Source organism: Oncorhynchus keta, chromosome 2 (genome assembly GCF_023373465.1).
Source record: "Oncorhynchus keta strain PuntledgeMale-10-30-2019 chromosome 2, Oket_V2, whole genome shotgun sequence".
Lineage (NCBI taxonomy): Eukaryota > Metazoa > Chordata > Actinopteri > Salmoniformes > Salmonidae > Oncorhynchus > Oncorhynchus keta.
In genome coordinates, this window is record NC_068422.1 from 46,495,216 (window position 1) to 46,510,737 (window position 15,522).

Consider the following 15,522-nt stretch of genomic DNA (forward strand, 5'->3'; position numbering starts at 1 on the left):
TGTAAACAAAAATCTAATGAAACACTTAATGAGAACCCATGAGCTCATGTTGTGCAACATTTCTATAGGCTATGCAATTGATTTCTTACGCAGTGTGATGCCTCTTAGGAGGAAGATCCCATCAGCTTTCTATAGGCTAGGCTTACTAGATTTACTTCTCAACTTTCCTAATATTAAGCACATTGCTTCTCTTTACAACAGGAGTATAGCCTACCTGGCTGGCATGAAAATGAACCACAGGAAAAACGTCCTCCATTCGCTATTTATGTCACACCCGATCGGTTTCACATGTCTTTGTGCTCGTCTCCACCCCCCTCCTGGTTTCGCCCATGTCCCCCAGTGTATTTATACTGGTGTTCTCGGTTTGTCTGTTGCAAGTTTGTTTTGTCAAGCCTAACAGCGGTTTTCCCGTGCTCCTGTCTTGCTCTCGTTCATGATCTCCAGTTTTTGACCATTCTGCCTGCCCTGACCCTGCCTGCCGTTCTGTTTTTGAGCTTTGACAATTTAAGTGCATAGATGGCATGTATTTTTTCCCTCCTCTTTCGAGACAGGTACATGATAATGATCCATTCCAAATCAAATTCCACTCATTATTTAGTATATGTAAAGACAAGATTAAGATTAAATCAAGAATAGACTGATGGGTGACAATATTACCTAATGGAAGAGTCGCGCTTATAGCCTACTGCCATGTGCGCATTGCTGTGCTTATAATGTGAAGAAATAGCCTAATTGAATATCAACATTTTACGCTAAACTTTCTGATCAGTTTTTTTAATGTATTAATTTGGGATCGACCGCATCTGACAACTGTCCCAGACTATGTTTGGAACATTTATTTCTCGCACAGAATAGGTCAACTTTTGTACTATGGGGATAGTAGATTGGCATAGCCTAAACACAAGCCCTTCTCATCTTGTTGGCTGACGAAAAGTAAATGTGGACAATTCTTCCCATATCTTCAATATGCACTTCGGAATTGTATAAGGACGCGCACAGTTGCGTCCCCGATGTGTATGTCTTCACTTGTAGCCTGTGAGAAATACCCAATCACATGATGGAGAGCCATGTGAGTGAGAGGTGCTTCGGCGCACGCAGCACTCAGGGAGAAGGGAATTATAATTATTATATTTAGCCCAAGGGCACAACGGCCACTGGCCGCAAAAGGCCTGGATTTGTGTCGTTTACTGGGAGCTGTTCACCACCAACCAGTCACTCAGTCTGCGAGTGGCGAGCTTGTAGCTCGAACTCAGATGTTAAGCTGCGGTACTTATTCGGAGGAATAATGTTTACTTGTGCACCAGAGTATAGTTTGAACTTTAGGAACACACGGCACAGAGCTATCTCAATGTCAGCAATGGCTTGCTCCGTCTCTGATATTAGATTTCTGTATCACTGAATCAATAAAACAGTTCATGAGCATTTGACTCTGACATTTCATCTTCACTCACTGCGTGTACTATTTTTCCATGTTAAGCTCTGCACACTTTTGCAAAGTGATTCCATTTTCCACATTTAGACAGCTGGACAATTTCCCTGTTTGCCATACACTTTGTATCCACAATATCCACATGTTTTGAATCTGTCGCTCTGTTTTAGAGTTGTGTCTCTCCGTGCAGTGCTTGTTCACGTGATGCCGCCCGAAATGGTTTTCATCTGAACCCGTTCTAGCGCATGAGATCTGGCTATGTCAATATCTTTGTCCAGCGTTAGCTCAGAACCAACATCAAAAGTTTCTCTCTCACTCGCAGTGAGTGTATTCCAAATACAACATGGTCCCTGACCATCTCATCGTTATTTCACAAACAGACGCAGCTCAGTCACAAACGATTCGCTAGCTCCCTGTACTTTCTCACTGAATTTGTACCGAAAATCGTATTGGTATTCGGCACAACATATACTACGATCGTTTTGAAGCATGTTTTCAGTACCTTTGATTCAGCCTCGGTAAGTGTCCATGGGTTGTACATGTCTCTCCCTTTTCCACCGATCCAGAGGAGCAGGTAGCTACCTACACCTTTCCTTTTTCTCTTTCCTGCAGAGGACCCGCGAACATTAGGTCCACATGCTGTTTGAACGTACGCCATATATCGGATACATTTGTAGACTCCCAGTCCATTCGAGGTGAAAGAACTCCAGCAAAATCCATCTTTTAGTCCATTTACTCTGACACCATATCTTGCTTTGTATAAAATGCAGTAGGACAGGATATTTATTAACGTAGTTCTTTATTAGCTAGATATAATTGGCATATTCACGTGTCTCATAAGTTGGTAGAGCATGGCGCTTGTAACGCCAGGGTAGTGGGTTCGATTCCGGGACCACCCATACGTAGAATGTATGCACACATGACTGTAAGTCGCTTTGGATAAAAGCGTCAGCTAAATGGCATATATTATTATTATTATATTATGACCTCACCACCTGGGTGGTCTTAACCAATCATAGCGCAGTATGATACGGCGGTAAAATGCATCAAATTACAATTCAGTATGTTCCAGACAAACTAAACACAGTCTTTGCCCTTTTGAGGATAACACAGTGCCACTGACGCAGCCCGGTAACAAGGATTGTGACACCCCCTCTTCTCCGTGGCTGACGTGAGTAAGACATTTAACCCTCACAAGGCTGCTGGTCCAAACGGCATCCCTAGCTGCGTCCTTAGACCAGCTGGCTGGTGTGTTTACAGATATATTAAATCGCTCCCTATCCCAGTCTGCTGTCCCCAAATGCTTCAAGATGGCCACCATTGTTCCTGTACCCAATAAGGCAAAGATAACTGAACTAAATGACTATTGCCCTGTAGCACTCACTTCTGTCATCAGAGAGACTAGTCAAGGATCACATCACCTCCACCTTACCTGCCACCCTAGACCCACTTCCGTTTTCATCCTGCCCCAACAGGTCCACAGATGATGCAATCGGCATCACACTGCCCTATCCCATCTGGACAAGAGGAATACCTATGTAAGAATGCTGTTCATTGACTACAGCTCAGAATTCAACAGTACCCTAACACGGTCACCACCGATAAACCCAAGATAATTGAAAACGTCAACAAGCATTTCTCAATGGCTGGCCATGCCTTCCTCCTGGCTACTCCAACCTCGGCCAACAGCCCCCCACAGCTACTCGCCCAAGCCTCTCCAGGTTCTCCTTTACCCAAATCCAGATAGCAGATGTTCTGAAAGAACTGCAAAACCTGGACCCGTACAAGTCAGCTGGACTTGACAATCTGGACCCTCTGTTTCTGAAACTATCCGCCGCCATTGTCGCAACCCCTATTACCAGCCTGTTCAACCTCTCTTTCATATCGTCTGAGATCCCCAAGGATTGGAAAGCTGCCGCAGTCATCCCCCTCTTCAAAGGGGGAGACACCCTGGACCCAAACTGTTACAGACCTATATCTATCCTGCCCTGCCTATCTAAGGTCTTCGAAAGCCAAGTCAACAAACAGGTCACTGACCATCTCGAATCCCACCGTACCTTCTCCGCTGTGCAATCTGGTTCCCGAGCCGGTCACGGGTGCACCTCAGCCACGCTCAAGGTACTAAACAATATCATAACCGCTATCGATGAAAGGTAGTACTGTGCAGCCGTCTTCATCGACCTTGCCAAGTTTTTCGACTCTGTCAAGCACCATATTCTTATCGGCAGACTCAGTAGCCTCGGTTTTTCTGATGACTGCCTTGCCTGGTTCACCAACTACTTTGCAGACAGTGTGTCAAATCGGAGGGCATGCTGTCCGGTCCTCTGGCAGTCTGTATGGGGGTGCCACAGGGTTCAATTCTCGGGCCGACTCTTTTCTCTGTATATATCAATGATGTTGCTCTTGCGGGTGATTCCCTGATCCACCTCTACGCAGACGACACCATTCTGTATACTTCCGGCCCGTCCTTGGACACTGTGCTATCTAACCTCCAAATGAGCTTCAATGCCATACAACACTGCTTCCGTGGCCTCCAACTGCTCTTAAACACTAGTGAAACCAAATGCTTGCTTTTCAACCGTTCGCTGCCTGCACCCGCACGCCTGACTCGCATCACCACCCTGGATGGTTCCGACCTTGAATATGTGGACATCTATAAGTACCTAGGTGTCTGGCTAGACTGTAAACTCCCCTTCCAGACTCCTATCAAACATCTCCAATCTAAAATCAAATCTAGAGTCGGCTTTCTATTCCGCAACAAAGCCTCCTTCACTCACGCCGCCAAACTTACCCTAGTAAAACTGACTATCCTACCGATCCTCGACTTTGGCGATGTCATCTACAAAATAGCTTCCAACACTCTACTCAGCAAACTGGATGCAGTTTATCACAGTGCCATCTGTTTTGTTACTAAAGCACCTTATACCACCCACCACTGCGACCTGTATGCTCTAGTCGGCTGGCCCTCGCTACATATTCGTCGCCAGACCCACTGGCTCCAAGTCATCTACAAGTCCATGCTAGGTAAAGCTCCGCCTTATCTCAGTTCACTGGTCACGATGGCAACACCCACCCGTAGCACGCGCTCCAGCAGGTGTATCTCACTGATCATCCCTAAAGCCAACACCTCATTTGGCCGCCTTTCGTTCCAGTTCTCTGCTGCCTGTGACTGGAACAAATTGCAAAAATCGCGGAAGTTGGAGACTTTTATCTCCCTCACCAACTTCAAACATCTGCTATCTGAGCAGCTAACCGATCGCTGCAGCTGTACATAGTCTATCAGTAAATAGCCCACCCAATTTTACCTACCTCATCCCCATACTGTTTATATTTATTTACTTTTCTGCTCTTTTGCACACCAATATCTCTACCTGTACATGACCATCTGATCATTTATCACTCCAGTGTTAATCTGCAAAATTGTAATTATTCACCTACCTCCTCATGCCTTTTGCACACAATGTATATAGACTCTCTTTTTTTCTACTGTGTTATTGACTTGTTAATTGTTTACTCCATGTGTAACTCTGTGTTGTCTGTTCACACTGCTATGCTTTATCTTGGCCAGGTCGCAGTTGCAAATGAGAACTTGTTCTCAACTAGCCTTCCTGGTTAAATAAAGGTGAAATAAAATAAATTTTAAAAAGCTCATCATTCAGCTGGAGGCCCTGGGTCTCAACCCCGCCCTGTGCAATTGGGTCCTGGATTTTCTGATTTTCCCCAGGTGGTGAAGTTAGGAAGCAACATTTCTACTTCATTGACCCTCACCACTGGGGCCCCACAAGGTTGCGTGCTCAGCCTCCTGTACTCCCTTTTCACCAATGACTACGTGGCCATGCACGCCATGAACTCAATCATCAAGTTTGCAGACGACACAACAGTAGTGGGCTTGATTACCAACAACGACAAGACAGCCTACAGAGAGGAGGTGAGGGCACTCGGAGTATGGTGTTAGAAAAACAAGCTCTCGCTCAACGTCAACAAAATGAAGGAGATTATCGTGGACTTCAGGAAACAGCAGAGGGGGCACCCTATCCACATCGAAGGGACAGTACTGGAGAAGGTTGAACGTTTTTTATGTTCCTCGGCATACACATCACAGACAAACTCAAATGGTCCACCCACACAGACAGTGTGGTAAAAAAGGCACAACAGCGCCTCTTCAACCTCAGGAGGATGAAGAAATTTGGCTTGTCACCAAAACCCTGACAAACTTTTACAGATGCACAATTGAGAGCATCCTGTCGGGCTGTATCACTGCAAGGCTCTCCAGAAGGTGGTGCAATCTGCACAACGCCTCACTGGGGGCAAACTACCTGCCCCTCAGGAAACCGACAGCACCCGATGTCACAGGAAGGCCAAAAAGATCCTCAAGGACAACAACCACCCGAGCCACTGCCTGCTCACCCCGTTACCATCCAGAAGGTGAGGTCAGTAGAGGTGCATCAAAGCTGGGACTGAGAGTCTGAAAAACAGTTTCTGTCTCGAGGCCATCACTTGCTAAATAGCAATCACTAACTCGGAGAGGCTGCTGCCTACATAGACTCATATCACTGGTCACTTTAATAATGTTTACATATCTTACATTACTCATCTCATATGCATATATACTGTATCTTATACCATTGATTGCATCTTGCCAATGCCGCTCGGCCATCGCTCATCCATATATTTATATGAACGTATTCTTATTCCATCCATTTAGATTTGAATGTATTAGGTTGTTGTTGGGGAATTGTTAGATTACTTGTTAGATATTACTGCACTGTCGGAACTAGAATCACAAGCATTTCACTACATTCGCATTAACATCTGCGAACCAGGTGTATGTGACCAATAACATTTGATTTGATTTGATTTATTGGCCAATAATTTTGTTGATCTAAATTGTCAGCGTTCATTGGTTAAAAAAATATGTCATCACATTGAATAGTTTCCATATTTGAATTTACATGGCCACGCCTTTACGATAATTTGATTGGACGAAGTTGTTTGAAAACACACCTTCTAAGCAGAGCCAGCCCAGACCATGGTCAATTTAGTGCAGAAATGAAAACCTTTAGAAAGGGGAACTCTTCTTGGATTTTATGAACAACAAGGGGAATATGGATGGAATAACTGACATTAAGTAACATCTCTTTCACCGTCTGTCTTTCAACCATTTTCAGGGTAAGACAATAATAAATAAATATTGATGCCTTTTTGTGTTTATTGGAGAGATGTAGGGAGAGCTATCAGTCTGAGTGGCATTTGAAGTGTGTTGTGTGCTGTTTTGCTCTGTAGGAATATCTGACTGTAGTGTAGGAAGAGCTGGTAGAACTGTAGTGTAGGAATTAAGTTTTGAATCTTGTGTCTGTAGTTTACAGCATAATAAGAGACAACTATATATCACTCAAGCAGCTATAATTTTAACTTGGTTTAAATACCCTAAAACAAAAGTGATTTGACATGACCTGTGAATGTATGAGAGTGTCTAAACGCTTAAACATTCTTACACTTTTGACGTTTGTAAATGGGTATTGCTAGTGTTTTTTGACTTACTGTATGAGACCCATATTATAGATCCAATACAATAATTTACAATCCACATAAAATAGACAATCCAATGCACAATGATTGTACACAATCAGTAAATAGTCATCACAGTCAACACATTGCCATAGAGAACTTTAAAATACTAATACATCAACAAACTTGTATTGCATGATACTTGAAGTCAAATATGTTGTTCTTCAAGTGCTGTTTTTGATCAATGTAATCACTAGGTCTCCAACTGAAAACTCTGCACAAGACCTCAGTATGTGCAGTGACGTCACTAATGGTGTACTACTGTGGTGGTTCATTTCTTTACTATCAAATGGGGAGAGACAAACTCGCACAAGTCAGAGTTATACTTAAACTACATCTTTAATAATGAATGCTTTGCAACAACAGATATATAGATAGAATGGGTCAAAAGGTGAGACTTTTTAAATGAGAAAGGAGTATGCGGTAGCCAGATAGCATTCGCTATAAATTAGCGTTCAGTTTGTTCCCTAAGACGAGATTCCGATCTCGTTCCTGGTACTCATAGCACAAAAACACCAACTCGACCAATGGCATAAATCAATTGTCAACTCCAGACTCTACCACACACATCCCCCAAGGCCAAATGAGGGAGTGACTGGCGCACAGACATTGTGGAAACCAGTAATTGGTTCCCCATTAATCATGCCACTCCTTCACATGGTTTAAGAATAGGTAAAGACACATTCAGATATGAAGACAATGAAATATTACATTTACATAGGTATTCAGACCCTTTATTCAGTACTTTGTTGAAGCACCTTTGGCAGAGATTACAGCCTCAGGGCTTCTTAGGTATGACGCTACAGGGTTGGCACACCTGTATTTGGTGAGTTTTTTCCCCATTCTTCTCTGCAGATCCTCTAGCTCTGTCAGGTTGAATGGGGAGTGTAGCTGCACAGCTATTTTCACGTCTCTCCAGAGATGTTTGATCGGGTTCAAGTACGGGCTCTGGCTGTGCCACTCAAGGACATTCAGAGACTTGTCCCGAAGCCACTCCTGCGTTGGCTGTGTGCTTAGGGTCATTCTCCTGTTTGAAGGTGAACCTTCGCCCCAGTCTGATGTCTTAGGCGCTCTGGAGCAGGTTTTCATCAAGGATCTCTCTGTACTTTCCCTTGATCCTGACTAGTCTCCCAGTCCCTGCTGCTGAAAAATATCCCCAACAGCATGATACTGCCACCACCATGCTTCACCGTAGGGATGGTGCCAGGTTTCCTCCATACATGACGCTTGGCAGTCAGGCCAAAGATCATCAGACCAGATAATCTTGTTTATCATGGTCTGAGAATCCTTTACATGACCAGCGGGCTTGGGGACCTTCAATGCTGCAGAATTATTTTGGTAGCTTTCCCCAGATCTGTGCCTAAACACAATCCTGTCTCTGAGTTTTACGGACAATTCCTTTGACCTCATAGCTGTGGGACCTTATATAGACGGGTGTGTGCCTTTCCAAATCATGTCCAATCAAATGAATTTACCACAGGTGGAGTCCAATCAAGTTGTCGAAGCATCTCAAGGATGATCAATGGAAACAGGATTCACCCGAGCTCAATTTTGAGACTCATAGCAAAGGGTCTGAATACTTATGTAAATAAGGTATTTCTGTTTTTATCTTTAATACATTTGCAAAAATGTATAAAAACCTGTTTTTGCTTCTTCATTATGGGGTATTGTGTGTAGATTGATGAGGAAAAAATGCATTGAATCAATTTTAGGCTGTACCGTAACAGAATGTGGGGAAAAATCAAGGGGTCTGAATACTTCCGAATGCTCTGTATTTTGGGAAATGGGCTTATCAGAAAGTATTACCATGCGAGAATCAGGTGAAGGCCAAGGATAGTTTGGCATTATTTTAAGAGCCTATGAGATAATAGGATTTCACATTTTCAGTAAGGGCTTTCATGAGGGTTTAGATGTTGGTAATACACAATTGTTTTTCTTCTTTGATACAAAATAACAACTGTTATGTTATCGTTACATTTTCTTTCACTGTCACATTACGTTGTTTTCTATCAGACTGATACAGAACCGAAGTTCTGGTCTTAGTCATTTTTGACCACAACATACACCCAACAAAAACAGCCAGTGGAAACTATTTAATTGTCTTCCACACATGTTTGTGATCCCTTTGTGTGGAGGCCAATGCTATAATGAGAGATTATTATAGTATAAATGTTACTTCCTCTTCCTCCCTCTCTTTGTCCCACTCCCAGTATCTCCCCATCTATCTCTTTTTCTCGCTCTCTCTCCCTCTCTCTTGTTTATCCCGCTAACATGTGTTTTTCATGATGCACGTTTCTCTCACAATAGAAAAATGTATGGAGTCCATCTCATCTGAATCAATGTTTGTGAGAGCTTGCACTGTTTGGCTACTACCGGACCAGTTCAGCCCAGCCTTGAAACATTTGAGGCGTGCCAGAGGGGAAACATAGTTAGTTTGAAAACAACAGCTACTCTGTGTCTGTCTGTCCGTCCGTCTGTCTGTCTCAACTGTATGTTTCTCACCCTTGTCCCAGACTGAATCTCTTACGGAATATGCTCACCTGTTACAGACATCTCATCCACCCTCTCTTTTACAGTCTTAAGTTACGGGGGAAGTATTTTAACAGAAGGACGATTCTGCCATTTTTATCAGAATTCCCAAGTAACAATACTAAATGGAGGTATATTGGTTATTTACCGTTGTCTTTCATGTGTCTTTCTCTGTGTTCCACAGATTTAGGGCCAGGGGACATGGTGAAGGCAGAGGAGGCCCTAGGACAGGAGGACTGGAAGGAGAAGTGTTTCGTCCTGGAAGCCCTGCTCATGAAGTTACGGGTGCAGATAATCAAAATCAGAGAGCTAATAGCAGACAAGGTTGGTCTTAAGTAACAAGTTGTACCGAATTATAACAAATTGAACTAGTACGTTGTTGAATGATCCCAAGTAGCCTTACATCCCAGGCTCTCCTATATAGGATGCAAACTAAAGCAAACGCATCAGCAGTAACGCATCACCTAAATAACATGACTGTAACAAGTATTAACTCGTGAATTATGGACTCATGAACTAGAGTGTAAAACATGTTTTGATTAAACTCATGTATTATATTGAATGTACACTACCTGTTCTGTGTGTGTTCATGTGTGTAAAACTGCCTCGGCTGAGAGTTTAGGCTACCGGCAGTGGTGTAGGCCTGGTGGAGGGTAAACGTAAGTAAACACTGTGTGTAAAACTGCCTCGGCTGAGAGTTTAGGCTACCGGCAGTGGTGTAGGCCTGGTGGAGGGTAAACGTAAGTAAACACTGTGTGTAAAACTGCCTCGGCTGAGAGTTTAGGCTACCGGCAGTGGTGTAGGCCTGGTGGAGGGTAAACGTAAGTAAACACTGTGTGTAAAACTGCCTCGGCTGAGAGTTTAGGCTACCGGCAGTGGTGTAGGCCTGGTGGAGGGTAAACGCAAGTAAACACCATTTATTCACCTTTTTCAGAAATGCATTTCAAGTATAGTAGGTGTAACCTTTTTTTGTTACGCAACCGGCAATCAGATATTTATTTTACCACGACATCACAAAATATTTTACCACTACGTCACTACCGGTATGCCCATTTGAAGTTAATGGAAATACACCTTGTAGCCTAGTCTAGAAAGTTGACCATGTGTGTTAGGGTGACCATTCCGTTTCAGACCAATTTCAGGTGTCCCGACTTTTCAGGCTGCAAAAAAAAGGTACATATGTCAGCAAGACGCATCAATTAATCTAGGCCTAATCAATCGCAATCGCTGAATGTCATTAGGCACACTGTTTGACGAGTTAGTGAATGAGTTAGTCTTTACTGTACAGGGTTAGCAGTTACGAGTAATGGCATACAACATACATGTTTGACCAATAAATAAATAACTTGTTTACATTTGATTTTAAATGTATTTGACAATGGATGCTCAATGCAAGAGCATTTGAGGAATATAACGGTTCCCTTTTCTATGTAGGAACATAGGTCAGTCAGTATTATCAGTAATGGCACTCTCACTATGTCTAGTATGCAACATTCTCCCATTCTTTGTTTGGGTGTATTTGCTGCATTTGGGTTTGAGCGGAGGTTGATATTTCTCCTCTACGACTGTATAAAAATGGTTTTAGTGGATTAGAATAAGAGGGGAATGAAAGATCTCATTCAGGTAATTCAGTGCAAGTGAGGATAGTGGGACTGAGGTTGTAGTCAGTGACAGTGTACACGAAAGATGGGTGCCGGAGGGGATGGCTGCCGTTTTACGGGCTCCTAACCAATTAAGCTATTTTGTGTTTTTTTCACATTGTACTTATTTTGTACATAATGTTGATGATACTGGCTCTTTTTGACCTAAAATAGCTTATGGATATCAGAACAGCGATTACTCACCTTGAACTGGACAAAGATTTTTTCTTTAATGAGTCTGACGCAAAGGATATAATGCTGCTACCAGACAAGGTCCAAATCCAAAAACTATAGCAGGAAGAACGAATGACTCGCTCAATACGGAAGTGAAGTGGTCAGATGACACGGATGCTATGCTACAGGACTGTTTTGCTAGCACAGACTGGAATCTGTTCCCGGATTCATCCAATTGTATTGAAGAGTATACCACCTCAGTCACCGGCTTCATCAATAAGTGCATCGATGACATCTTCCCCACAGTGACCGTATGTCCATATCCCAACCAGAAGCCATGGATTACAGGCAACATCCGCCGCTTCCAAGGAGCGGGAAACTAATCCGGACGCTTATAAGAATTCCTGCTATGCCCTCAGACAAAACCAATCAAATAGGCAAAGCCTCAATATAGGACTAAGATTGAATTGTACTACATCGGCTCTGATGCTCGTCAGGGCTTGCAAACTATTATTCACATTGACGGGTCTGTAGTGGAACGGGTCGAGAGTTTCAAGTTCCTTGGTGTCCACACATCATCAACAAACTATCATGGTCCAAACAAACCAAGAAAGTCGTGAAGAGTGCGCAACAACGCCATTTCCCTCTCAGGAGACTGAATAGATTTGGCATGGGTCCCCAGATCCTCAAAAAGTCCTACAGTTGCATCATCGAGAGCATCCTGACCGGTTGCATCGCCGCCTGAAATGGCAACTGCTCGGCATCCGACCGTAAGGCGTTAGAGGGTAGTGCGTACAGCCCAGTACATCACTGAGTCCAAGCTTCCTGCCATCCAGGACCTACAGTTGAAGTCGGAAGTTTACATACAACTTAGCCAAATACATATAAACTCAGTTTTTCACATTTCCTGACATTTAATCAGAGTAAAAATTCCCTGTCTTAGGTCAGTCAGGATCACCACTTTATTTTAAGAATGTGAAATGTCAGAATAATAGTAGATGCTTGGGGTCATTGCTTGGGGTAAATGCCTGGGGTCATTGTCCATTTGTAAGACTTATTTGCGACCAAGCTTTAACTTCCTGACTGATGTCTTGAGATGTTGCTTCAATATATCCATATAATTATCCTGCCTCATGATGCCATCTATGTTGTGAAGTGCACCAGTCCCTCCTGCAGCAAAGCACCCCCACAACATGATGCTGCCACCCCCGTGCTTCATGGTTGGAATAGTGTTCTTTGGCTTGCAAGCCTCCCCCTTTTTCCTCCAAACATAACGATGGTCATTATGGCCAAACAGTTCTATTTTGTTTCATCAGACCAGAGGACAATATTTGTCCCAATTGTGCAGTTGCAAACCATAGTCTGGCTTTAATATGGCGGTTTTGGAGCAGTGGCTTCTTCCTTGATGAGCGGCCTTTCAGGTTATGTCGATATAGGACTCGTTTTACTGTGGATATAGATACTTTTATACCTGTTTCCTCCAGGTCCTTTGCTGTTGTTCTGGGATTGATTTGCACTTTTCGCAGCAAAGTACGTTTATCTCTAGGAGACAGAACGTGTCACCTTCCTGAGCGGTATGACCGCTTCGTGGTCCCATGGTGTTTATACTTGCATACTATTGTTTGTACAGATGAACCAGACTTGTGGAGGTCTACTATTTTTTTTTCTTAGGTCTTGACTGATTTATTTGGATTTTCCCATGATATCAAGCAAAGAGGCACTGAGTTTGAAGGTATGCCTTGAAATGCATCCATTTTAGGCCTTGAAATACATTTTGAGCCTGTAATCGAACCCAAAAATGCTGATGCTCCAGATACTCAACTAGTCTTAAGGCCAGTTTTATTGCTTCTTTAATCAGTACAACAGTTTTCAGCTAACATTTTTGCAAAAGTGTTTTCTAATGATCAATTAGCCTTTTAAAATGATAAACTTGGATTAGCTAACACAACATGCTGTTGGAACATAGGAATGATGGTTGTTGATAAGGAGCCTTTATACTCCTATGTAGATATTCCATTTAAAAAATCAGCTGTTTCCAGCTACAATAGTCATTTACACCATTAACAATGTCTACACTGTATTTCTGATCAATTTGATGTTATTTTAATCAACAATTTTTTTAATTTTTCTTTCAAAAACAAGGACAATTCATAAGTGATCCCAAACTTTTGAACGGTAGTGTGTGTATCACCTTTATTTTAACAGGGAAGACATATTGAGACCTAGGTCTCTTTTACAAATGCACCCTGTGTAAATATATACTGTATGTATAGTGGCCAAAGTTTTGTCTTTAGGTATTTTTGTCAGATGGAATACTGAAGTATAATTACAATAATGTCAAAGGCTTTTATTGACAATTACATAAAGTTGATGCAAAGAGTCAATATTTGCAGTGTTGTGACCCTTCTTTTTCAAGACCTCTGCAATCCACCCTGGCATGCTGTCAATTAACTTCTGGGCCACATCCTGACTGATGGCCGCCCTTTCTTGCATAATCAATGCTTGGAGTTTGTCAGAATTTGTGGGGTTTTGTTTGTCCACCTGCCTCTTGAGGCTGTCTTCATCAGGGTATAATATCATTCTCCCTCTTACAGCTTGAGCAGCTGGGGCGCGCACGTTCGTGCGTGTGAGCCTGCTCATTTGTACGTGTTTGTTTGTGTTACATGCATATTTCTTAAGTGAATTCCCTAACGTGTGTGTGTGTGTGTGTGTGTGTGTGTGTGTGTGTGTGTGTGTGTGTGTGTGTGTGTGTGTGTGTGTGTGTGTGTGTGTGTGTGTGTGTGTGTGTGTGTGTGTGTGTGTGTGTGTGTGTGTGTGTGTGTGTGTGTGTGTGTGTGTGTGTGATGGAGGGGAAGGTGAAGGCTCCAGACGGTCAGTCATTTGACTCCGAGGTACGGTTGTTCAAACGCTGTCAGGATCTATAGTCTCTCTTACTCACTCTGCTGGAGCAACAGCTTGAGGAGCAGGTAAACACTGTCAGTTTGTTGCTTTCCCCCTGGTTTGATGCTTCTCCTTGAATGGTTAAGGTTCGGATTGAGGGAGGGTAAGCTGATCCTAGATCAGTGTTGATGTCTCTATCTCTCTATATCCCTCACTAGAAACAGATCCAAGCCTAGGATTCTAAGGCTGTGGAGGAGAAAGCAGCCAAGATCAAAGAGCGGGTGATGCTGAAACTGTGTGAGGTATAGTGCCTGTTAAGATGTAACCCGAATCTGTTGATATGTTTGTGTGGCTGTATGGCATCCGCTTAAGTGTTTATGTGGTTGTGCTGTTCTCAGTTTAGGGTGTAGAATGCAGTTCTGAGAGAGACCAACGTTCAGCAGGAGACTCAGATCCAGGAGCTACAGAAAAGATGCAGGGTCAGGACCACAACAAAGACACACACACACACACAAGTCCATAGATAGACATTCACTCTGTTTCATGTGTGTGTTCCAGCCGTGGAACAGAAGCGAAAAGGTGGTGTCCAGTCCAAGCCAGGGGAGGCCCTGTGTCTCAGCAGCCTGACGTCTGGCTGTTTCCAGGTACAAGGGAAATCCCCCCAGTTCCTAACAGGCCCGAGCCCACCCAGAGAACCCTCAGCACCCAGCCTGAGGGAGAGGCCAAAGGGAGAAACAACACCGCTCAGTCCCTACCTCCTCACTCCACATATCTACTGGATGACCACCACCGGTCATTTCCATGACTATCAAAAGCATAAATGTAAAGTGGTCCGTAAAGTGTTTCATGAGCAGAAATAAAACATCCCAGACATTATCCATATGCACAAAAAGCTTATTTCTCTCAAATGTTGTGCTCAAATTTGTTTACATCCCTGTTACTGAGCATTTCTCCTTTGCTAAGATAATCCATCCACCAGACAGGTGTGGCTTGTCAAGAAGCTGATTAAATAGCATGAACATTACACAGTTCTTGTGCTGGGGACAATAAAAGGCCACTCTAAAAAGTGAAGTTTTGTCACACAACACAATGCCACAGATATGTCAATTTTGAGGGAGTGGGTAATTGGCATGCTGACTGCAGGAATGTCCACCAGAGCTGTTGCCAGAGAATTGAATGTTCATTTATCTACCACATGCCGCCTCCAACATAATTTTAGAGAATTTGGCAGTAGTTCCAACTGGGCTCACAACTGCAGACCACGTGTAACCACACCAGATCAAGACCTGCACATCCGGCTTC

The 15,522-nt window shown here is 43.3% G+C and overlaps 1 long non-coding RNA gene across 1 annotated transcript; it reads left to right on the top strand.

The window, feature by feature from the left end:
* Positions 1-6,495: 6,495 nt before the first annotated feature.
* On the top strand, positions 6,496-14,691 carry LOC118361910 (uncharacterized). The gene is made up of 4 exons (XR_008070645.1): positions 6,496-6,598; positions 9,711-9,850; positions 14,439-14,522; positions 14,619-14,691. It is a non-coding gene; the product is annotated as an uncharacterized LOC118361910 (long non-coding RNA).
* The last annotated feature ends 831 nt before the right edge of the window (positions 14,692-15,522 follow it).